Raw genomic sequence first — 26,009 nt, 5'->3', positions numbered from 1 at the left:
GGTTGGGAGGTTGCCTGCCTCATCCATTGTTTCCTAGACTCAAGGCAATCTAAGGTTGTTCCTACCTGAAATCTCATGAGTTCCATTTTCCTTGATTTCTGGTTATATCAGCACCCACACTGCTCAGCCTGGGCTCATAGTGCTGTTCTAAACTGGGATGTCAGTGGTGAATATGTAGTTAGATGTGCTTGTGATTGTTGCAGAAGTTTCCCCAGCATTGATTCTGGGCTTTGGTCTAAGCCACAAGTTACCTCTCCTTAGTATCTTCCCCTTAACTCAGTGATTGTTGTGGGAACATAAAGGCATGGAGAAAGGTGATACAATATTTATCATGACATGTGTCCTCATTTCTGCCTAGGCACTAAATACCTGCTGCATCCCCAGTACACCAACAGATGTTTAACCTTGGCTGTTCGCTGTGAGGACCCTGGTATCCAGTGCCTCTCCAGTCTACCTTCTTTAACAACCTTCCCAGGTAAGCACTTCCATGCAGTGTGTTCCATAGGCAGGTATCATTCCATGGAGTCAATGAGAACCACTGAAAAAGCTATGCTGATTATGTAAGTTAGCTCAAGGGTATCACACTGAGGTCTGATGATGCCAATGATCTGAGATTACCCATGACATAAAGGTTGATCTGTCTGTTGATCTGTTGCCTTGGTACTTATTTTAAGGCATGTCCATGCTGCCCATCTGCTCAGCGTTTATTCCATTGAGAGAGCCCAGTCTTAAAGGAGAAGGCCCATGGTTGGTCACTTCTGAGCTCTTGGATACCTTTTAATGTCTTTCAGGCAAAACTCTTTGCTCACGTTGGTCCTGCGTTCATGGTCTCAGGTGAGTGTCTAGTCATATGTAAATATTTTGGAGATAACCAGACCAGGATCTTTGCAAGACATGAGATTGTTCCAGATTCTGCCATGTTTTCATTGAACTGTGAGCTCTTTCTGTGATAGTGGCACCTGACTACAATGGTGTGGCTACATTTATTCAAATCACTTCTTTCTGGATCATACTACTTAGGGAAATGATAATACTTATAAAATTATTGGGTTCTTTTCAACAATATTGAAATCAATTTGAACTGTTTACAAGACCCATATATCCTCCTCCACCCCTAAACTAGCCATACTCTAAGTCCTGCTGATGACCCTACTCAATGATTCATCCTTTAGCTCAAGTTACTGAAATTTGGACACACCTCATTCTTCAGTTTCTGATGTTTTGTCTTCTTCATGTCTGTGTTCTATTTCCCTTTTCTCTTTCCTGTTTTGATCAGGTGTTTCTGTCCCTATTATATTATTTCAGTGTGTCATGAAATAAGCTTTCAATGATATTGCTCAATTATTAAAACCATTTATTAAAATAACACCATATACTTGAAATATGTTTGCCAATATTTGTCACGTTTTTTTTTATCTTCATCTTGACTTGTTCAACCCTTGAAAGGTTTTTTGACCAACTTTCCCCCAAAGTAAATCATTTTCAATGCTATAAGAAAAATGAAAGTGTTCATGAGGTGTTTAGAAAGTTCCAGCATATTAGAAGATCTTCCAGTGCTCTTGTCTATTAATAAGGATAAATTCTTTCTTTCTTTTTTTTGGTTTTTGGGTCACACCCGGCGGTGCTCATGGAGCCAATTTCTGGCTCCATGCTCAGAAATTGCTCCTGGCAGGCACGGGGGACCATATGGGATGCCGGGATTTGAACTGATGACCTTCTTCATGAAAGGCAAACGCCTTACCTCCATGCTATCTCTCCGGCCCCAGGATAAATTCTTTCATATGTTCATTATGCCAAGTGCTACATGAGAGTTAGGGGGTGAGGATTTGAAGCAATGCCTATGGCTCTGAATTTGTATGAACTTGGACAGTCCTTGTGAATTTGTGATCACATATGCCTGTAGCCATTACAGTATCAAGCCTAACAATCCAGGGGCACTTTTTCACAATATCAAAAGAGCTGGATAGGGGCTGGAGTGATAGTGCAGCAGGGAAGGTATTTGCCTTGTTCATGGTCAAACCAGGTTTTATTCCTGCCACCACAAAGGGTCCCCTGAACTAGCTATAAATCCTGAGCGCCATGCTGAGTGTGGCCCTAAAGCTAAACTTAAAAAAAGAGACCTGTATAGAACCAAAGATAGTTGTGAGACAGATTTAAATTTTTATATAAGTCACTGTGAAATTACAGTTATTCATAATTGGGTTTCAGGCATACAGTGTTTCAATATCAAACACTTCACCAGTATCCACTTCCCTCATCAACATTCCTCCCATTTGCCTCCCACCAGTATGCTTCTACAAGAACTTTACATATAAATATGTAAATATTATGTATATTTATTTATACTACATATATAAATTTATAAATATACATATCTGCTGACACAGTCTGCTGACAAGGGTGAACTTCACTCATCCCAGTGTATCTGGAACAAAGGACATCCCCCACAGCTGAGACACATTATTTCATTCTAACAATGCTTATCTAGGACAAGAGGAACTGGGATTCATGTAGGGTGGTAGGACACCAGGGATGGCAGCCATGGAAGTGAGGTCAGGAAGTTAAACATAAACATTATGGCTTAGGAATGTTTGGGAGTAGCACAATGGGTCATAAAAGTGACCTTATTTCTCAACCAGAGCTCTCTGTGTGGAGGAGGAGGGATGGCCCAGAGTCAAGCTTATGAGCAGCCTCTGATTATGCGGGGAGGCTGCCCCTCTTTGTGCTCTTCTTTCCTATCTCTGGAGATGTGTCAAAATACCTCAGCCTCAAGGAGAATCCCCAGAGCTATTCTATGGGGGTTGGAGGGGTGAGGGGCCAGAACATTATATGGAGGCTTTATCTGCCAGGTGATTCAGGAACAGCATCATGGTGGGGGGGATCCAACATATATGAATTATCTCACTGTGGTTTATAGACTATTGCTAAGAGGGTTTTATACTTCACTACTTTCTGTACCATGAGGCAGATTTCTTTAGTCTTTGAGATCAGGCTTCATATGCTCCCTAGGAGCCTAAGCACCTGTCTTGAAAAAACCCAATGCTGGCCCGGAGAGATAGCACAGTGGTGTTTGCCTTGCAAGCAGCCGATCCAGGACCAAAGGTGGTTGGTTCGAATCCCGGTGTCCCATATGGTCCCCCGTGCCTGCCAGGAGCTATTTCTGAGCAGACAGCCAGGAGTAACCCCTGAGCACCACCGGGTGTGTCCCAAAAATCAAAAAAAAAAAAAAAAAGAAAAAGAAAAAACCCAATGGATACTTAGAGCCGCTCTACCACAAGCCTGGGAGTCCCGAATGCCCAGCTGCTCTGCTCTTTACGAACTGAAAATGAGCTGGCATATATGGTCCACTTACCAGCCAACAAGGGCAGTATACATGAAGTGTGTTGACTTAGTGTAGCACCAGACAACGCTGACTCTCTCGACTATTGGCCTTGGTGGGTGGCACTAGTTCCTCAAGAGCAAACTCAGATCTGAGTGCCAGCAGCTCCACAGTGCTCATGCTGGCTCCACTTCAGTATTTAGTGCTTAGTCACTTTGTGAAAACAGAGTTGAGCATCTGGAGGAGCCAGGGAGAGGTCCTTGGTTCCTAGTGACTTAGAAGCTGTGACTAGAGTCTATCCCCAGGCCTGTTAGGGATCCACAGTGAGCCACACCCCTTCATATTCCCCCCAACCCTTTCCTCCACTACCACTTATTAGTTGATGCTTGGGTTCCTCTTCTAGGGAGAGGAAACCAAGATTCAGTGATGCTTTTTCCTGCTGAAACCCAAGCAGTTGTCTGTATTTGATTTTATTTGGGGTGTGGATGTTGCCAGGGAAGTGCTGGATGTACTCATTGTCTTTAATGACCTTCATAGATGACTGCACCTCTGCCTTGTCACATAGATGCCTTTCTAGAGTTAACTGGAAAATGACTTCTGGTGATCAAGATTCCACTGTGGATAACACTCTTCAGATCCATCCATGGATAAGCAAATTTCATGGCTTCATTTTTCCTAATAGCTGCTTAATATTCCATTGTGTAGATGTACCATCACTTATTTATCCATTCATCTATTCTCGGGCACTTGAGTTGTTTCCAGATTCTGGCTATCTTGAATAGTGTTGTAATGCACATTGGAGTACAGAAGGCTATTCTGGGCTGCTAGGGTATATTCCTATAAGTATCATATAGATCATATGGAGTTTCAATTTCTAGTTTCTTGATAAATATTCACAATGTTTTCCAAAAAGGCTGGACAAGTCTACACTCCCACAAGCAGTGAGAGTCCCTTCCTCCTGGCCAGCACTAGTTGTGATGTATGCCAGTCTTTGTGGTATAAGATGGTATCTCATTGTTTTCTTGATTTGTATCTCTCTGATGTGAAGCACATCTTCTTTGAGGACATTTCTATTCATCTCTTCTCCCACTTCTTAATGAGGTTAGATTTTTTTCGTGTTAAGTTCTTCTGGTGCTCTAGATATCTTAGACATTTTAATAGATATCTTATCTATACCCTTTATAATATTGAAATGAGTCAGAGGAAGAAGGATAGACAGAGATTGAGCTCATTCATTTGTGTACCATTAAAAAAAAGACAGTATAATAATAGTATCCAGAGACAATAGAGACAAGGGACAGAAGGATCAATCCATGGTAGAAGCTTGACACAAAGAGTGGCAAATGCAGTCAGGGCAGAGAAGGGTCCACTATGACAATGAGAGTTGGAATTGATCACTCTGGGCAAGAACTGGGTGCCAAATAGAGGGAAAGTGATATGATACCCCATTAGTAACAATATTGAAAATCACAGGGTCTAAAAGGAAAGAGGTAGGTAGGGAGGGATGGAGACAGAGAACAAAAGTGACTGCCATAGAAGCAGGCAGAGTAGAGGGTAGTGGGGAAGGCAGAAGGAAAACTGGGGATACTGGTGGAGGAAATTGTGCACTGATGAAGCATGTTGGACATTTTATGACTGAAACTCAATCATGAACAACTTGTAACAGTGGGGAAAAGACAGTTATAAGCAATCTTGTAAACCATGGTGTTTAAATAAAAGTAATTTTTAAGAATCTAAAAAAATAAAAACATACTCCACTTAAGGTAGACAAATAAACCTCAACTGGGTTAGCTATTGGGTTGGGTCTTGGTGGGTCCTTCTTTGTGTATTTCCTATCATGTGCTGTGGATAAAGTTCTAGGTAAACCTTATTTCTGCCTCTCCTCATTTCAGGGTGGAGCTCTTGTCCCAGTGGCTCTTCTTTCAGAAATCTGTCCACATTTTTTCTTTTTTTTCTTTTTTCTTTTTTTTGTTTTTTGGGCCACATCCAGTGATGCTCAGGAGTTACTCCTGGCTGTCTGCTCAGAAATAGCTCCTGGGGCCCAGAGAGATAGCACAGCGGCGTTTGCCTTGCAAGCAGTCCATCCAGGACCAAAGGTGGTTGGTTCGAATACTGGTGTCCCATATGGTCCCCCATGCCTGTCAGGAGCTATTTCTGAGCAGACAGCCAGGAGTAACCCCTGAGCATCGCCGGGTGTGGCCCAAAAACCAAAAACCAAAAAAAAAAAAAAAAAAAAAAAGAAAGAAATAGCTCCTGACAGGCACAGGGGACCATATGGGACAACGGGATTCGAACCAACCACCCTTGGTCCTGGATCGGCTGCTTGCAAGACAAATGCCACTGTGCTCTATCTCTCCGGGCCCCTGTCTGCATTTTTCCAGAGAACTGAACAGTTGATGTGTTTGTGACAGGAGCTGAGCTCAGACTCTCCAGACAACATCTCTAGCCCCTGTGTATGCTTGTTTACAGTCATGTATTTAGCAAGTTAGATGACTATTTTAATGCCACTGTCCCCTAACTTCTCATTTTTAATTAGAATAAATGTAATTTATACATTACCATTTCAGTTATAGATTACTCTGAGTTTGAATGATCAATGGGTTTTAACCTATTTTAACAGGTTTGCTGATTGCTGATGAATGTTCTTCCATTTAAACTTGAAGAAATACCTAGCCCCGTCCTTCATTTTGACCTTTAAACAATGAAACCTCTCTCTTTATTCCTGTTTCTCAGTAATCCCCTATTTTACATCTGAGGCTGGCCTGCCAGGAAGGACCTGCTTTGAGATGTTAAAATTAGCCTTCTCCTTTGTAACTCAAGACTCTTACTCAATATAGTCCTTTTCACCAGAGCTGAGTATCCCCCTAGCCAGGTGAATTGTTATGTATATTAAACAGGGCTACTGTTAATGTTTCTGTGTACCAGAAAGTATCTGTTTTTTGTGTTTTTTTTTTTTTTCAATCTGAACATTCTTCTTATACCTGTGACTGGCATTTACCCCTTATAAGACCCCCTATTTTGGAGACTAAATTTAGAACATGCTGTTTCTCCACATACATTGTGTGGCCTCGGCTGGTCCGATGGCAGTGGTTTATCAGAACTTATTAACATTGTGTGGCCTCATTTTCTTCATATTTTGCCATCTATGTATCCACTCTCCTCAAGAGAATTCAAAGAAATATCTAATGCAACCAGATCCCAAAAGCTAGTATGCAGCACAATGTATTATCTGATCTGATCAATTTCTTTTGTGATGTTTTTACTCAGGTCAAAACCTAGGACAAGTTAATGTTCCTTCAAAAGAACAAATTGTTATCAGAGAAAATAGGTAAGCAGCTACCTTGATGCCTTTGAAATTCTTACATGTTTCATGAACTGAAAGTGATATCAGAGCATCAAAATCTGTAAATTCATTCTATCAGAGACCCAAAGAGTAATCCTTATACATGTACCCCTGGGAGTAACCCTGGTGGTCCAAGGAATCCTCACTACTCATTCTTCCCCATTGTTATCTCTTTTTTAGTAATCTAATACTGGGAAAGAATCCTTGTTGTGTTTATTTTTATCATTTTTTATTGGGTGAAAATAAACATCATAAAAATGTTGAGTTCTGTGTGATTTAATATTTTAGTTAAATCATTATGATTTACAAAGTTATTAAGAGCTGGGTTTTAGACATTAGAGATTTCAACACCAATCCCACCACAAGTGCCAAAGTCTCTTCACCAATGTTCCCAGAGTCTGTCCCATTCCACCCCAGTCTGCCAGCATAAAATGGCTATTTTTGTTTGGTTGTAAAGTTTGGGTCTCATGATTTCATTATTCATTGACTCTATGGCTTGGATATTTAAATCAGTCCTTTCTTAAGCCCACCTGAGTCTTCTTAGGCCCTATCCCCCATGATTTCACCTTTGTCTTTCTCCTTCTCCACTCAATTTCTTTCCTTCTCCTCACTATATTCTGGGACCAAGAGTGTTCTCTGTGTGTTTTTTAATCTCTATCTGAAGATTTCAGAACAATTTTACTTCTACTTGTATTTTTCTTTTGGGGCAGGGGTTGTTCATATCCAGCAGTGTTCAGAGCTTCTTGGCTTTGCACTCAGAGATCATTTCTGGTAGCATTCAGGGGACTATATGGGGTGCTGGTGTTAAACCTGGGTTGACTGCATGAAAGACCAATGCTCTATCTATTGAACCATTATAAACTATTTGTATTTCCAATGTAGTCATACTGTATATAACTTTTCTAGCACATATATTTAAATTTCTATCTATTTCTATCACACATATTTAAATTAGTGGTAATTAAAGGATTGCCTCGTTTTACCAATAGATTTTATAGAACTTTACTGGAATAATACATGGTTATAGTTTTTTCAGCCATTAGTCATTGGTCAGATACCAAATAAAATGTTTATTGTTATTTTAATTCATTCATTCATTAATTTTTGGTTTTGGGTCGCAGCTGGTGGTACTCAGGGGTTCTTCTGGTTCTGCATTCAGAAATTATTCCTGACAGGTTCAGGGGATCATATGGGATGCTGAGGATTGAACTCAGGTTGGCTGAATGCAAGGCAAATGCCCTATCCACTATTTTTTTTTAAATCCAGCCCCTGTTTATTGGTATTTTTGTTTTGTTTTGTTTCTTAGTTTTTGAGTCACATCCAGTGGTGCTCAGGGGTTACTCCTGGCTCTATGTTCAGAAATAGCTCGTAGCAGGTTTGGGGGACTATATGAGATGTCAGGAATCAAACCTGAATCTGTCTTGGGTCAGAAGCATGCAAGGAAAATGCCCTACCACTGTGCTATCTCTCTAGATCTCTATTGTTCTTTTATAAAGCAGTAAACATATAAAACAAGCCTGGCCAGGAAAATGCTTATTGTTGGAAGGGGTCTTCTCATCTGGATCGATGATGAGAAAAATTGTCCGAGGACTTTAAGGGACTTATTCCAGATGTCAATCTGAGGTCCAGATGAGTAATCTCATAGGACAAATAAGACTCTGAGAGCATTGATCTGTTTGGTGGCCTTTTGGTGACAGCATACATTGATGTCTTACCTTAGAGAGCCATATATATCTTTAGACATGACTCACCAGCCAAGACTAATTTTATGTTGAACAAAGTTGTAGCAACTTAGAGTAACTATGGGACTGGCGAGATAGCATGGAGGTAAGGCATTTGCCTTCCATGCAGAAGGACGGTGGTTCGAATTCTGGTATCCCATATGGTCCCCATGCCTGCCAGGGGTGATTTCTGAGCGTAGAGCCAGGATTAACCCCTGAGCGTTGCCGGATGTGACCGCCCCCACCCCAAAATAGAGTAAGTTCTTGAGTAAAGGGGCCGGGTAGGTGGCGCTGGAGGTAAGGTGTCTGCCTTGCAAGCGCTAGCCAAGGAAGGACCTCGGTTCGATCCCCCGGCGTCCCATATGGTCCCCCCAAGCCAGGGGCGATTTCTGAGCACATAGCCAGGAGTAACCCCTGAGCATCAAACGGGTGTGGCCCAAAAACCAAAAAAAAAAAAAAAAAAAAAAAGTTCTTGAGTAAAGTGCATTGAAAAAGACTGATTAGGGCCCGGAGAGATAGCCAGCGGCGTTTGCCTTGCAAGCAGCCAATCCAGGACCAAAGGTGGTTGGTTCGAATCCCGGTGTCCCATATGGTCCCCGTGCCTGCCAGGAGCTATTTCTGAGCAGACAGCCAGGAGGAACCCCTGAGCACCGCCGGGTGTGGCCCAAAAACCAAAAATAAAATAAAATAAAAGACTGATTAAGAAAAGGACAATTGGGGCTGGAGAGATAGCATGGAGGTAAAGCATTTGCCTTTCATGCCAAACGACGGTGGTTCGAACCCCGGCATTCCATATGATCCCCTGTGCCTGCCAGGGTCAATTTCTGAGCATAGAGCCAGGAGTAACCCCTGAGCGCTGCCGGGTGTGACCCAAAAACCAAAAAAAAAAAAAAAAAAAAAAGAAGAGGACAATTGGGGCCAGAGAGATAGCACAGTGATAGGATGTTTGCCTTGCATGCAGCCAATCTGGGACAGACAGTGGTTCGAATCCCAGCATCCCATTTGGTCCCCTGAGCCAGCCAGGAATAATTTCTGAGTGATGCCAAGTGTGGCACCCCCCAATAAAAGAAGAGGACAATTAATGGGAACAAACATTGACTCATTCAGGTTGGACTAACAGGAAATACTGAATGATAATGACAATAGAGTCTAGTTTACTTCTGTTATTTTTATGACTGAACATATTCTGAAAATATGTCTTTGTTTTATTTTTTTTAATGTCTTTTGCTGAGATAGAAAGACAGGAAGCAGATCTCCCTCCACTAGGTAAGTAATTTCACAAACCTTCTTTGAAACTCCTATGTTGTATACCCCAGTCCTGAGGTCACTATGCTCATCTTGGCAAAGGACCATTCCAAATATGTTCATGTGAGTCCTTCATTGAGAGTCTAGACAAGCTCACCTACATTATTGACTCCTTACTATTTCTTATTCTCATTTTAACTTGTTTTCTACCTGGATAAAATGTTGAATTTTAGAGATTTAGGCACATTTGTGTATTGTTTCCCAAAATCTCAGTGAAATCTCAATATGCCAAGATAGTCTCAGATTTTAATTTTCTGTTTAGTTACTGGTTTACAGTATAGAGTCCACGATTCAGAAGATCTTTGTGTCCTTGCTATGTGATATTTTTGTTTTTGCCCTAATCTCTAAGAATGGGTAGTTGTTTCTCAGTCTGAACCATAACAAAAGAGTTAGAGCAGTCTCAGACCATTAAATTTTTATGTGATCTGAATAGCATTATTTCTTTAGAAGGAAAAATAGTCGGCTTTCTAGTAATGTATGAGCTATAAAGGATGTTATGTAAAAGTATCAAATAGAAAAACATGGAAATATATACACCATGTTTGTTTCTTACTAAAATTTGAAATATGAATCACAAAAAAAGACTGGTCTGTATTATCTGAGATCTAATGAGTGAAGTCCTAAGGATAAAGTAATTTGTTTTTGTTTTAAAAAGCTCAGTTACGGGCCCGGAGAAATAGCACAATGGTGTTTGCCTTGCAAACAGCCGATCCAGGACCAAAGGTGGTTGGTTCGAATCCCGGTGTCCCATATGGTCCCCCGTGCCTGCCAGGAGCTATTTCTGAGCAGACAGCCAGGAGTAACCCCTGAGCACCACTGGGTGTGGCCCAAAAACCAAAAAAAAAAAAAAAAAAAAAAAGCTCAGTTACTAATAAATAGTCTTATGGTCCCCTGAGCCAGCTCAGTATGGTCTGCTAATAATAATAATAATAATAATAATAATAATAATAATAACAACAACGTTTTAAATAAAGAGGAAATTAGATCTGCTACATGTGGAAATTCTCAGATCTTACCAATTTTTGAGCAGGCATGTGGGTTTTTTTTTTGTGTGTGTGTGTGTGGGGGGGTGTTTTGTTTTGTTTTGGCCACACCTGGTGACACTGAAGGATTACACCTGGCTATGTGCTCAGGAATCACTTCTGGCTTGGGGGACCATATGGAATGCCATGGGATTGAACCTCGGTTCTTCATAGGCTAGTGTGCAAGGCCTTACCACGTGCACCACCACTCCAGCCCTAACAGGCATGTGTTTTACTTATAAATCCTGTGCTCACAAAACTTTATTAGCATTAGCTAACTCAGATATTTATGGAGTATGAACTATAGTATCAAGATAAAGAATATATAAAAACATCATTGTGAAATATATATTCAGCAAATTGCCTATATTATTCTCTAGTTAGTACAGGACCCACATGAAAAAAATAATATAACTAGATTAACACATAACTACTCTTTTATCCCAAAACATCCCCTGAATACTTCTGAAAGTGCATTTACTTGATTTGTAAGTTGATAAAAATTGAATTATGTAGTTTTACTGCTGTTGTGACTCTATCATATGCCCAAGGTTCTAGCCCAATGAACATTTTATTTGAAACAGCAAATCCATTATAAGTTTGATGATAGACTTCTCATTTTGTACATCTCTTAAATATTAATATTCTACTTCTCATTCTTTATTAATATTGCTGAGGGTTTTGATCATATTCAACTGACCGTTCTTGTTATTTTTGTCTATGGTTTCATTTGGGGGTGGGTTTACAGTGTGAGGGGTCAGACTTGGGCTCCCATGCGCCAGGTATCACTTGCTCCATCTCAGCCACATCTCAGCCCCACTGTATACTTCCAACTCTGGGCTGCTTTAATCTTCCCTTTTCATCTCCGGTCATTGATTTAGTGAGATTCAGTGTCTTGGTTCTGCCTCTTCCCATTCTGCAGTATTGTCTGGCACCTCAAAAGCTCCCCTCTACTGCATGAGCCTGTTAGGCAACTGTGCCTCTGCTCCTCCTTCTCAGAGCTTCTTTTCCAGTAGTGGTTACCCAGAAAGGTCTTTCTTCATATCGAAACATTTGGATCTTTTTTACTGCTCTACTCTGAGATGATTTCACTCACATGAGCTATATAATTTTACTAACTCTAATCTGAAAATATGCATGGTGCACATTTATTAAGCTGAACAATTTGAATGCATGTACTTTCTGCATGCATATTTCAAGAGGAAATTTAAGTGTCTCATCAGTGTGCTATCCAGTATAGAATGTGTTCCTTGGAATCTCATATCTCTAGCTCAGGTTGGATCAAGTGGATTCCCTTTATGTGAGAGTCTCAATAAATCAAGATTATAGTAATGCTCACAGTTGTACAGGGGATACTTTTGTTTCCAATCACTTAAATCCAATTTTGAGTATTAAGATCCAGTAAATATGTTATTTAAATAAGTGCTCTGAGTCAGAGTAATAGAACAGTAAGTAGAATGCTTACCTTGGATGCAGCCAACTCAGATTCAATTCCCAGCCTCACATAGGAGTGACCTAAAATTTAAAATACTACTACTAGTAATAATATTTTTAAAATTCTTATGAATATGGATAAATCAGCAGGTTTTCTTAATTTGATCATTTTTATTCTGATCATTGGTACAGGAATGAGCAACAGGGATAAAAAAATTTTTTAAAGAAAAAAACCTAAAGAAAAAGAAAAAACAGAAAAAAAACACAAAAAGAATGTTTTTAACATGAAGAAGTAAATCAGGGTAACTTGTGAGTTATTCTTGGGAATTCAAACCAAGGTTGCAACTGCAGTGAGTACACCTTACCTCTAGTATACTTTTCTGACCCCCTTATACTTATTTTTAATCCATCCCATTGTAGAATTTGCATGTCTTATATTACTTTAAGTACTGAAATATTTATGTTTTGATACACCTTTTAACTGGAGAATTTCTAAGGCATAGGGAACAGATTATTTTTATATCCTGATATTACAGCATAACTATTCTATATGCAAAAATGCTAGAACAAAATTAAATATCTATGTAGAAGATATAGAAATAGTAATTATATTGATCATATTGAAGTACCTTTTACCTTAATTCCTAATTCCTTGATATATTTTTCCTTAACTGCCTTGATGTTACAGTTCACCAGAATAGATTCTGAGTATTATGTGTTTCTTCCCAAATTTGAATTAGATGTTGATTTGATTTATACATTTTTGTTTTCATGTCTTTGTCCTGACTGCTGGCAGTGGACACTTGTGAGTAAACCAGAAAATAAATGTAGAGTTAGAAGATGCAGTCAAAGGTTAAAATAGTAAATTAATCATTCTTAATTCTGGCTCCTTTATATTTATTTTTAATCCATTCCACTGTATAGTTCGCATGGCTTTTGTTAATTTAATTAGTGAAATATTATTGACTGTTTATGATCCACCTTTTAGTTGGAGAATTTTTGAAGAATGGGTTCTGCATCTCAGGCTTCATTATCACTTCACTGAATGCTCTAAAACCTTCCAATATACTCATGTTGTTTGCACCTACCACCTTACAAACTTGAACTGCTTATTCAGATGATAGTCTTCACATGTATTTCTAATTATCTTCATTTCACCAAGCAGCTATGTCCATTACTATTTCTAAACATGTTAAAATATTCATGAAGGGGCTGGAGTGATGGTGCAGTGGTAGAGCGTTTTGCCTTGCACGCAGCTGACCCAGGACAGACTGTGGTTTGATCCCCCAGCATTCCATATGGTCCCCAATCCAGGAGCGATTTCTGAGTACATAGCCAGGAGTAACTCCTGAGCGTCACCGGGTGTGGCCCAAATATTTTAAAAATATTCATGAATAAAATAATGGAAAGAGTATACATATACAGATATAAATATCTGCATATTTATATATATAGAGAGAGAAGTTATAAAGTCAAATCTAGTGATGAAATCAGATGAGGGACTTTTGACAGTAACATTATTGTTTCTATGTGGAAAATAATTGCTGAAAAAGCAGGTTTATATGGGCTCTTATTTGAGGGCTGATCATGCTTTGATAATCTAATGATAAATCTTGACAATTATCCCAACTTTTGTATCTATCAACAAAGCTGTGGCTTCTCCTTAATAGAGTCACAATTCTGCAGATGCATCTGATATTGTCACTTCAGTAGAATAAATCTGAAACATACACTGTCTTCAAAGGGCCAATGAGGTAGCACAGTGATTACACACTTGGCCTTGCATTCTGCAAGGTGTAGAAGAGGCAAGGTGTACTCACTGCAGCTGCAACCCTGGTTTGAATTCCCAGCCCCACATAAGGCCCACTGAGCATGCCCAGGGTCACTCCTGACAACTGCTGAGTGTGGTCTCCTAAAAAAAAATCAATGTGAGGAAATTTTCCTGGAAATTCCCACTTATATCAAAACACTATTTAAGCAGTCTTAAATAAATAAAATTAGGGGCTGAAATTATTAGTATGAGATTGGCCCAGGTTCAATCCCCAGCCCCACATAAGGTTCTCCAGGCACCATCGGAGTGAACCTTGAGTAAGAATGACTTGAGTCTTGCTGGCCCAGGTCACTAAGTATGGTCAGGAATGGCTCCAAATCTCCCGCCTTTGCAAACTTAAAATGTAGAAAATCAAATTTAAAACAAAGAGAAAGGCAAAAGTTCAGAGTGATTAACAAATATATATATAATAAAAATATAAATATGAATAAAAACTTTAAACCAAAATCCATTTACTTCCAAGGCTATATAATAAATGTATTAATATATTATTATAATTAAATTAATTAAATACTTAATAGATAATAATAAATATAATTAAATTCTAAGAACCATAAACTCAGTATCTGGATTCCTGAAGAAGGGCATCACTCGAGGTGCTAAGGGTAGTTTGAGGATGATAATTAGGCTGAGATGTGCTGCTGGCTGTCCCTTGTAGTGCCTGCTGGGAATCTAGTCCTGACTCTTGTAATACCTCAGCACATCTGAACCTTTTCTGGGCTTGGCGAGAGGGTCCCAAGAACTGGGTGTGGTTCCTGAAGTGAATAAAGGAAAACTATGTAGTGTGTTTTAAACCATATTTTGACAACCTATCTAGAAAAAAGAAATTTTTAAAGGACTTGAGATAAATAATTTAATCAAGGGCCTGGAGAGATAGCACAGCGGCATTTGCCTTGCAAGCAGCCGATCCAGGACCAAAGCTGGTTGGTTCGAATCCCGGTGTCCCATATGGTCCCCCATGCCTGCCAGGAGCTATTTCTGAGCAGACAGCCAGGAGTAACCCCTGAGCACCGCCGGGTGTGGCCCAAAAACAAAAACAAAAACAAAATAATTTAATCAAGATCATCTGAATAGTTCTATATCAATGCAATAATTTGAATATATAGCCAAAATCCTTTCCAGACATACAAAAATAACCTTTATACCTATATAACTTCACATGAAATAAAAAAAGTACTAATTTAGAATTATCTTTATAAATATTTTCCAATTGGATTCTTTTCCAATTCATTCTATCTGGACAGCATTACCCTAATAGAAAAACAAAAAAAATGTAAAAAGAAAAATTAGACCCTTTAGGGGCATAAAAGCCAAAATAAGTAGAAATAATTTGTTTTCTAAATGAGGCTAATTCAAGGATTACAAGGTTTGTCTAACATTTAAAATCAATCTTTGGATCCAGAGAGATAATACTGGGGTTAAAAAGGCCTTTGCAGCTTGCTCACTCCTATCCAAATCCCAGGTAACAGCTCCTTCCCCCAGAGCACCTCCAGGTAGGACCCCAAAATAAAATTTCCTAATTTTGGAAGCAAAAGATTTATAAACATTTAATGACAAACAATTCACTCAAGAAAACTGGCTGACTCAGTGAACTAGGTAGTGTTGGAATATTCCTCCTGGTACTCTGTCTCCCACAATTAGGAAGCCGAAGTCATTGATAATTGCACTGGGTAATGGAGAAGAGGGGTGGAGACTTAACAACACCTAGGAAACTACTACCAGCTGCCCTGACTTGGCAGCTTCCAACAGTCCCTTCACTCATAAGGACTATTGTGTTTATTTGTATTAATTCAAAGTAAAATCATAAAATAAACCCAGTAGCAAAGTGTGCAAAAACATCAATATTGTTGAAAATCACATATTACTGAACTGTCGAAGCAATTTTCCAAATAAAGAAAACAAAGGACTAAATTAAGCCACTGTGACAGGCCAGATCACATGCCTTGCACGCGTGAAGCCCCGAGTCCAATCCCTGACACTATGTGTCTAACAAAGTCCCCTCAAGTGTGAATAGTAGTGCTTTACTGGATCCTAGCACTGAACCATCTGAGCTGAATATTTCCAGAAGCAGCCCCAGGGTACCCTGAGGACAGCTGTGATGATCCCCCAAAAGACCAATAATCATGGGAATGAGATGTTCAAAGGAAGCTTGGAAATGGTTTTCTTTCTCTCTATGCACCTGTGGACATGTGTAGACTCTAGGTCATCATCAGATACTGGGGAGCTCCCCGGATTGTCTCTGACTTTCCTTGGGGGTTCTGTGAGAACAGGAGCTGATGGTAAAGATTTGCTAACTGGAGGCCAGGGCCAGGGCGTCTTGGCCTTGCAATCGACTGACATGGATACAACCTCTGGCATTACACAGACTGCCAAGATTGAGCCCAGAGCTTCACTGGGTGTAGCCCCCAAACAAATGAAATTTGTAAAGCAAATACTAAAATTATGAATCCAACATTCACAGCAAAGGAATGATTAGAAAAGTCATTGATTAGAGATAATGAAAGAAATCTGGGTCTAGTCAAATTTAACTGACAACTAAGCCCAGTTGAGACTTCAAATTTTATAGATGGCTAGAAGAGAGTTCATAGATTTAGCCCAAGAAAAGGAATTGTAAAACCAACATCAATAACAATAACTGTAGCAACAACAAAATTTTCTAATGAGGTCAATCTATTTTTCAGAGTTGCCATATCATAAAGAAAATATAAAATGGTAGGAAATTGTACATCAAAATAATGTTAAGACAGTGAGGAAGATGTATATAGAAAATAACCAGAAACAATCTGTGTTCAGAAGGCAGTGAGAAAGGAACACTCATTACTGGGAAGGTGGGGGTGGTGGTGCCTGGGTCAGCCTCTATGGGAAGCAAGGTGGGAAATTCCTCCCATAAATAGAGTGGAACTCCCAAGTGACCTAACAATTTCCTTTCTTAGCTTCTATCCCCTACCAAATCCCACCAAAACACTCATTTAAGGGGAGGGAGGCACAGCTATGTTCAATACAGCAATTTAATACGAGACTCGGGATATGGGAATAAACGGCCCAAATGCCCAACAGCAGGTGAACAAACAAAGAAGCTGTGCTCGGGGCCCGGCGGTGGCGCAAGAGGTAAGGTGCCTGCCTTACCTGCGCTAGCCTTGGACAGGACCGCGGTTCGATCCCCCGGTGTCCCATATGGTCCCCCAAGCCAGGAGCGACTTCTGAGCACATAGCCAGGAGTAACCCCTGAGCGTCACCGGGTGTGGCCCCCCCCCAAAAAAAATAAGCTGTGCTCTACCTATATACACAACAGATTCCTATGCAGCTGTAAGAAAAAATGGAATTGTGCAATTTACCACAATGTGGATGGAACTAGAGGGCCTCATATCAAACATTAAAAAGTCAGAGAAGGGCAGATACCAGATTATCATTAATACTGTAATCCATCTGTAGAGTCTAAAAATAAATAGGCAGTATCAAACAATGGCAGACCATCGAGTTAAAACACTGATTCGTGAGAAGGAGGGAGAATGAAGATGGAACTAGGGCTTGAAACTCAACTGACACTATTAGAACCAAGTTACCAGAACTGTAATGCTTTAGTGCTCAGTTTTCAATAAAACGTATCACAAAGCATACAAAGAGGGAAGAGTGACAGGTCATAGGAATGGAGCAGTCTAGAGAAAATATTCCTGATAAAGGTGACAAAGGTCAAATGTAGATTGCATAGGAAAAGATATTAAATTAGCAAGTTAGTGGTTCATAATTCAGCCAAGTAGTACTAATATTTACAGAAGTGACGCACCAAATGCAAAATAAAAAGCAAAAGAAATTATAAACCAAGACCATGTGCTAGTTGCATACCTGCATTCATTAAACACATTTATAATACTCAAATCTGGAAACTGTCCATTATATAAGAACAGATGATGGACAAAAAACTGGTCTGTAAACACAGTGGGTTAATACTCAGCTATGGGAAAAGAAGAAATCTCACAGTTCACGTCACCTGGAATGTTGGAACTATAAAAAGCCACGTTAGTGGGCCAGCGGGAAGACGCGTGTGAGATATCATAGTCTGTGGAAGAGAAAGAGACCAGGCAACTGAGGGTTCCGTAAGGTGGTTCAGGGGTTAGGGCACTTGCCTTGCATCTGTTGCCCTAGTTGGGATCTTGGTACCACAAGGTCCCTAAGCACCATCAGGGGATGCTTAGAGCACAGAGCCAGACCCCTGAGAAGCTCTGGGTATAACACCCAAACTGGAGAAAGCCAGGAAAGTCAGCAACCCCAACCCCAGCCTGCCTGAGAACTGAGGTTCTGGGTAGGAAGAGCGGAGCATTTACCAGTGTTGGGGTGGGGCGCGCTGCAAGAATAAAACAATTTCATCAGCGCTTCTAAATCATAGCACCACAATAAAAGATTGAAAATACGTCTGTTCTGCTCTCCACAAAAGCCAATACGATGAGTCTGGGCCTAAATGCAAGATGTTTTCCCAGAGTGGGGGATGTTTTCCCACCTTGAGCACTGTTGGGAGTGACCCCACCCTCAGAGGCAGGAGAGCCCAATGGGTAGTGTGGGGAGGTTCCCAAGTCAAGAAGAAAGAAACAGGGCCCGGAGAGATAGCACAGTGGCGTTTGCCTTGCAAGCAGCCGATCCAGGACCTAAGGTGGTTGGTTCAAATCCCGGTGTCCCATATGGTCCCCCGTGCCTGCCAGGAGCTATTTCTGAGCAGACAGCTAGGAGTAACCCCTGAGCACCGCCGGGTGTGCCCCCCCCCCCCAAAAAAAAAAGAGGAAGAAAGAAACAAAGGTCTGTCTACTCTGGCCTGACATGTTGACATGTGCTCAGACCTGCTTCCAGCCCCCAAGCCACACACTGAGCCCCCTGAGCACTGTCCATGGACCCTGGATGCCCCTGCAGTGCACTAGGATGGACTGGGGGACCAACACACTCAGAGCCACAGCAAGTCTTCAGGCCCAAATGGACCGCTGACCCAGTTGGCCTCCTGAGAATCCCTCTGGAAAGCCAAAAAATTCACACACAAAGTATCTGGGGGCAGGGAAGGCACTCGCCTTGCATGTGACTGACCTGGGCAAACTCTGAAATCACCTAGGATCTCCCAAGGAGTAATCCCTGAGCACCCCTGGATGTGGCACCCCCAAAGAAACAACTAAAAGAGTCTGTGTACTAGTCTAGTAAGTCTAGTAGCAGGGCTTCCTCACAAATGTTTTCTGTTAATAGCGTAACAATAGGTTTTTCAAAGGGGACATTTTCTGTCTCATCATCTGGTCCTTCTGGAAGTCATTTGGTCCTGCCTCCACCTTAATGTCTGTCATTGCTACGTATTGTGGGCCGTTGTTGTCTTTGTTTCTTAAACTATTTTTGAAAGCCCTTGTTGACCATTCAATGCTTTGTTAAAGTTAGTGCTCTCAGATTTTCCACAAGTTCTCCCCCAAATAAAAAGAAAATGGGGGGCATGTTTTTGCAAACAATTCCTCCTGTTACAGTGCATCTGCTCTATGATTCGAGTCACCCACCAGAATTTAGGTCACTTTCTACTTGGTACTCTGGTACCTCCAGTCCAGAGTCAATTGACAGTCAACACCTTCTTAGGCCTTTTCTGGACTTGAGTGCCCCCAGCAGCCATGGCGACTTCTTAAAACTCATCTCAGGGCTTTCTGATTGCTCCATCATTCCCTCAGCACTTCAAATAAAAAGCAGTAATTTCGATATGATTGTAAGCCACGAGTGTTCAATAAAAATATATCTAAGAATAAACAAATGAATGAATCAATCAATAAAATGTGTATCCCCATGCAGCTTTTTTTTTTCAGTCTCATCCTCACCAGCACATTCGACCCACAGCTGTCGTGCCCAGCGATTGAGCCCTGCCCTCCTCTTGCTTCACAGAGCTACTTGTGAAGCTACTTGTTCTCAGCACCAGCCCCTCTGCCGCCCCAGTCATGAGACTCCTGGTGAGCTGAAGCAAGCCTGGCATTTTTAGACAACCAGGAAACAAGTCAAAACTTACACTCCCTGGGGCTGGAGTGTAAGTTTCTGCACAGTCTTGCACACGGCTGACCTGGGTTTGATCCTGGCATCCCATATGGTCCCCCACGCCTGCCAGGCATAAACTCTGAACACAGAGCCAGGAGTAATCCCTGAGCACTGCCAGGTGTAGCCCAAAAACAAAACAACAAACAAACAAGCAAAACTTACACTCACCATCTTTAGTATATTGATGCCGAACAGTGCAATCTCTGTTCCTTAAGTCACTTCAAACATGAGCAGCACCAAGGTGTCAAGAATAAGAGCTCCATTGGCTTTTCTACCCTCAGAACCCATGCCAGAGAGTGTGATTGTTGTTCTCATAGCCACATGCACTAGTTTCCTAGGACCAGGTGAGAAGATGCAATAGGCTGAGGGCATGGACTTTTTCAGAATCCTCAGGCTCCAAGTTCTGTGTACCAGCAGGCTTGTCTTTGGCTGAGAGGTGGCATCTTTCTGTTTCCTTTGGTTTGGGAGCCATCCCAGCCTGTGCTCATATTCAGGATGCACTCGTGGGGAGTGCTTGGAGACCAGATGGCCTGCAGAGGGCTGAACCCAGATTGTTTGCATGCATGACCAGTGTCCTGACCACTGTCCTATCTCCCTGCTCTGGAGGCCTTCTTCCTGTGTCTTCAAATGATTTGTTCTCTAACATATAACACTGCAATGTGCATTAATTAACTAACTAATCAATTTGAGCCATTAGCTGTACATTCTGGTGTCCACATGTCAAGCATGTCCCAGCTGAGCCCCAATTCATCATCATCTAAATACAACAGTCAGGTAGAGTCCCCTCACATGACCTCATCCAATGACCTTATCTCAAAATAGAATCACTTTCTGAAATCCCGAGGATCACAATCACAGTGTTCCCATTTGGGGGGCAGTGATGGATGGTGCCATCTACAGTGGCCCATCTTCTGTACGTAAATACATTTATTCTGCCTCAGAAGACTTAGCCCTATTCAAAAATATGAACTCCTAGTTCCAAAAGGCTCATCTAATCATCTCAAGGTATGGTTTATGCTGAGGCAAAATTCCTTTCTAGCTGTTAACCTGGGAACCCAGACAAATTCTTTGGGGTGAAAGAAAAGTAGCCAGTGGAGTATTTTCTCAGTCAGCCTGAGCCCATGATTATGCCCAAATTTCTCAACCACACCTTGGATTTATCACAGACTCTTACCTGAGATCCTGCCAACTCAGATGGCGGAGCCTTCAGAAGGGGAGCAAAGATAGGTCAATGAGGGTCTTCGCCATTGCAAGACAGAAAACAGAGGCATAAAGACTCTCACTCAGGTGGAGGTTGGAGGTGGGGAAGTTCAATCAGAAGAATCTATTAAGGTTGAGCACTGCCCTGAAACAAGGGGGTTATTTATGCCACACTCCTGGCACCCCCAACTCTAAAATCCTATTTTGATTATACCAGAATGGAAGGCAAAGAATGAGTTGCCTGTGGGGTCAGATGCAATAGGAGGGACCCTCTGTGGACCCTGACATGTTGGAGCCATTTTTGAACTCAGCTCTGCCATCGACCTTGGGGTCAGTAATTGAATGACACTCAAATCACTCAACTGCTGCTGTGAAGCCGAACACACCTTCCACAGCACAGACAGGCACTAGGTGGGGCTTGGGGGGGGGAGGGGCACAGGACAGGGTAGCTGCTGTGCTTCCTTCCAGCCCAGAGAGTCCACTGTGATGAAGGGTTTACTTGCTGCCATGAACACACAACAGGGTAGCTGGAAACCATCAGGCTCAGACAAGCTTGAATTGCCCTTCTCAATACCAGCATTTAGGTGCAGAGACACTGGCAAGCTTTACCCCAGCCCCCTAATGCTGATACAGCTTGTGCCCAGTTCTCCTGGGTGTGTGTGTGTGTGCATGAGCCAGGTTTCATTGAAGACACTGCTCAAAAAAGTTGCTGTAAAATGCATGTAAATGACCAAAATCTTGTCCCCCAATAGGGTGCCCCAACTGGCCATAGACCTGTAACTGGGTGTACAGGCATCACCCTGGTCATCATACAAATCTATTCAAATTGGCACCAAAAAAAAGACATTGGACAGCACCAACCTCTCCAACTCAGTGTCACAGACCTTGACAAACCCTTGCACATCACACCTCGGGGTGTTCTCCAGCTTTGCAGGACCCCACTAACACAGTTGCCGGCTAATGCCAATGTCCTTTTAGTTAGGACAGCCGAGCCAAGCTATATGAGTTACTATTGGAGCTCATGACTGGGACCCTGACTTGCTATCCTGGCTCACTGATGCTGAAAGGCAAGTACTAGGTCATGGGCCAGAATTACTGGGTGGTCGCACTTTAGCTGTTATGGGACTCTTGTGTGCCCTCAGGCCCACCCACCCATGCTCATCTCACATCTGGAACTTGGGATCGTGAACCTCAAATCACTTCCAGATTGGCTGGACTAACACCTTCCCCACTGGTTCTCGGGTCAAGTCAGGCTTGTAATGAAGGAATAGAAGGACTCGCCTACATGTGGAAGACTTCACTGAAGACTGGAGACAAAAGCCTAAGATGTCAGACCTTTCTGAATTCCTGGATGAAGATCTTTAAACAACACAAATGATACTTGACTGGGAACAAATAGAAGGACAGAGAAAGTATGAGAGAGAGAAATAAAAATGCAAGTACATCATTGAACTAAACAGTACATAAAAACCACAGAGCAGGATGGAAGAAAACATAGACCAAATAAGTGAGCTCATGGATAAATGAGTAGAAATAAGAAAACAAGCAGGAAAAAGTTTCCTATAAAAAACGGGGTGGGGGGGGGGAAGATATTGCATGGAAGTAGGGCATTTGCCTTGTATGCAGAAGAATGGTGGTTCAAATCCCGGCATCCCAGATGGTCTCCAGAGCCTGCCAGGAACGATTTCTGAGCATAGAGCCAGGAGTAACCCCTGAGCACTGCCAGGTGTAACCCAAAACAAAACAAAAACAAAAACAGACCAGAGAAGTAGTATAGAAATCGAAGTACCTTGCACACTTTATACATAATGAACTCTGGTTTGATCCTTGGAACCATATATGGTTCCCTGAGCACTGCCAAGAATGAACCCTAAACACAGAGCTGAGAATAAACCCTGAATACCACTTTGAGCTGGCTAAAAACATCCCCCAAATTAAAAATTCATACAATAAAAAAACCACGAGAAATGTGTTGGATGATACAATGAAAAACAGAATCACATCATAGAGTCCCAGAACAGGTGGGAAAGATTGAAAGGGCCAGAGAGATGCTAATGGCGGCAGATAGTTTCATGCTTTCCATGCAGGGGGCCAGAGTTGAAGCCTCAGGCATATGGTGCAACCTCTCCCCTCAAATGAAGAGAGAGGGGAAATTACTGGTTGAAAAAATAAAGCTGAGAATTTTCCTCAGTGAGACAGAAGACAAAAACCTCAATCTAGGATGCTCAGAAAGTCCTAAATAAAATAAACCTAAACATTTTAATAACAACATGCATTAGTAAAATTACCAGAAGTAAAAGATAAAGAAGTAGCAGGAGAAAATGAATGTCTTACACATGGGGAATGTTCCAGAAGACTCAATAGAAGAAATCAGCTGAAAGAACAGGCCAGTCTATACTGCTACCCTAGAGCCGAAGCATTGACCTCAACCAGGCCTGAGCTAGGGGGAAGTTTGCATGTGTGATATTCTGGATTCAATTCCCAGTATGAGGAGAAAAAGGAGAAAGAGGAAGAAAAGGTGGTGGTGGTAGAGGAGGAGGAGGAAGAGGAGGAGGAGGAAGAGGAGAAAGAAGAGGAAGAGATGATGAGAATGGGAAGGAAATAGAGGAGTAGAAGACCCCAGTCAGTACCACCCTAACCAACTTGGTTATTGGTGAAGCTAGTTTTCATGCAAACAGATAAATGAACTCTCAATCATCTTTCTCAGTCACACAGATAAATAACCTTTGTTGTGAACCAAGCACTGTGAGAAACAGATGGTTTTCAATAGAAAGCAAAGAAATCCCACCCAAAAGTATTAAATACATTCTTTAAAAAAGCCAGAGCAATAGCACAGTGGGGAAGGCATTTGCTTTGCATGTGGCTGACCTGAGTTTAATCCTTGGCATTCGTGGGGTGTCTGAGCCTGCCAGAAGTGATTTCTGAGTGCACTGACAGGTGTGGCCCAAGAAACCAAAAAGAACAATAAAAAGAAAGCCATAAATGTCAGAAAGTAGCATGAATGGAACTACCTGGGGTGTACTTGAGACGTGATTTGAATGTAGAATGATGTTGACATCTAGAACCTGAGGTGAAAACTTCAAGAACAAGACAAAAATACTTCAAGAGGACAACCAACAACAAATGAAAAGAATCACTGTTGATACATAAAAGAAATAAAAGAAAGGGAGGCAAGGAAACAGCAAAATACCTAAAGTACAGTTATGAAATGGCAATAAATTTCTTTATCTCAAGTTTTTCCAAACATCAACAGGTCGGGCACAGAAAACTGGCAGAAAGAAACAAACTCCACAAAGCATTGATCTTGTGTGCGGCTGACCCCAGTTCAATCCCTGGCACCACATACAAGCCCCCAAGTACCACCAAGTGTGACTTCTGAACACTGAGCCTCAAGTAAACCCTGAAAACTGCCCCCCCCATTTAAAAAATATAAAAGGTAACAATTATGGACCAAAGAGATAGTACAATAGGAAAGGTGCTTGCCTTGTATGCAGCAACCCAGGTTCAATTCTAGGCACCCTGGTTGGTCCCCCAGCTCTGCCAGGAGTGATCTCTGAGTACAGAGTCTGAGCACAACCCCCCAAAATATTTTAAATAAAAAATTTAAGGGTTATAAAAACACCTCAATATTTTGCTGCTTACAATTACAAAAAGTTTAATGCTAAAAGGTCAAATCATCTAGGCAGCTTTAGAAGGTGGCTCCTTAAACTCCACTCTCTTGTCTCTGTTTCTCAGCTTATTTCTACCCTGGAGAAGCTCATGTTCTCTCTAAAATGTGTATATACATTGTGTATATGTGTGTGTATATATAAATATATATACATACATATGTGTGTGTGTATATATATATATATATATATATATCTTTCTCCTCACATCTTCCCAAAAAAGTTTTAAAATTACCTTGCTTCACCAAAAAAAAAAAAAAATATATATATATATATATATATATATATATATATATATATATATATTTGGGGGGAGGCCACACCCAGTGGTGCTCAGGGGTTACTCCTGGCTGTCTGCTCAGAAATAGCTCCTGGCAGGCATGGGGGACCATAAAGGACACCAGGATTTGAACCAACCACCTTAGGTCCTGGATCGGCTGCTTGCAAGGCAAACACCGCTGTGCTATCTCTCCGGGCCCACCAAAAATTTTTTTTAAAAATAAAATGGCATAGCCTGGGCTGAAATGATAGTACAGTGAAGAGGTTACTAGCCTGGCACACGGGTGAGTTCAATCCTTAGTACCACATATGATCTCCAAATCCACTAGGAATGATCTCTGAGCACAGATATAGAAGTAACCCCTGAGCAAGACTCAGAATTTTTGAGCAAGGCTCAAAAATGTTTTAAATGTAACGGGAGGGGCTAGAGCAACAGCACAGCAGGAAGGGCATTTGCCTTGCACCTGACCTACCTGGGTTCAATCTCTGGCATTCCATATAGTCCCTCAAACCTGCCAGGAGTAATTTCTGAGTGAAGAGCCAGGAGTAACCAACCCCTGACCCAAAATCAATCAAACAAACAAAAAGAAGTAAAAATATTCCTAGAAACAAAAATGAAGATATGAATGATTGACTGTAATAAGAAAAGACTGAAATAAATCATCCAACTTCACAATTAGGAATAAAAGCAGTCAATGAAACTTTAAGTGGGAGGAAGGAAATGTTAAAAACTAGAGTGAGGGGCCAGAGCAACAGCACGTAGGAAGGGCTCTTTTGCCTTGCATGTCCAGGGACGGACCCGGGTTTGATCCCAGATGGTCCCCTGAGCCTGCCAGGAGCAGAACCAGGAG

At 41.4% G+C, this 26,009-nt stretch overlaps 1 long non-coding RNA gene and 1 other non-coding gene across 2 annotated transcripts in view; both read left to right on the top strand.

Annotated features, from left to right (window-relative positions):
- The first annotated feature begins 354 nt into the window (after positions 1 to 354).
- The window catches only part of LOC126021858 (uncharacterized), a 70,764-nt gene continuing 45,109 nt past the window's right edge, over positions 355 to 26,009 (top strand). The window contains exons 1-3 of the long non-coding RNA XR_007500254.1: positions 355 to 475; positions 6,587 to 6,647; positions 9,620 to 9,649. This is a non-coding gene — a long non-coding RNA (uncharacterized LOC126021858). The remainder of the gene's footprint in view (positions 476 to 6,586; positions 6,648 to 9,619; positions 9,650 to 26,009) is intronic.
- On the top strand, positions 8,223 to 8,289 carry LOC126023297 (small nucleolar RNA SNORD109A). The gene has a single exon (XR_007500470.1). It is a non-coding gene; the product is annotated as a small nucleolar RNA SNORD109A (small nucleolar RNA).

The sequence above is a fragment of the Suncus etruscus genome, chromosome 11 (genome assembly GCF_024139225.1).
Source record: "Suncus etruscus isolate mSunEtr1 chromosome 11, mSunEtr1.pri.cur, whole genome shotgun sequence".
Taxonomy (NCBI): Eukaryota; Metazoa; Chordata; class Mammalia; order Eulipotyphla; family Soricidae; genus Suncus; species Suncus etruscus.
The sequence above is the reverse complement of the archived record's forward strand: the minus strand, read 5'-3'. Positions and strand labels throughout refer to the sequence as shown.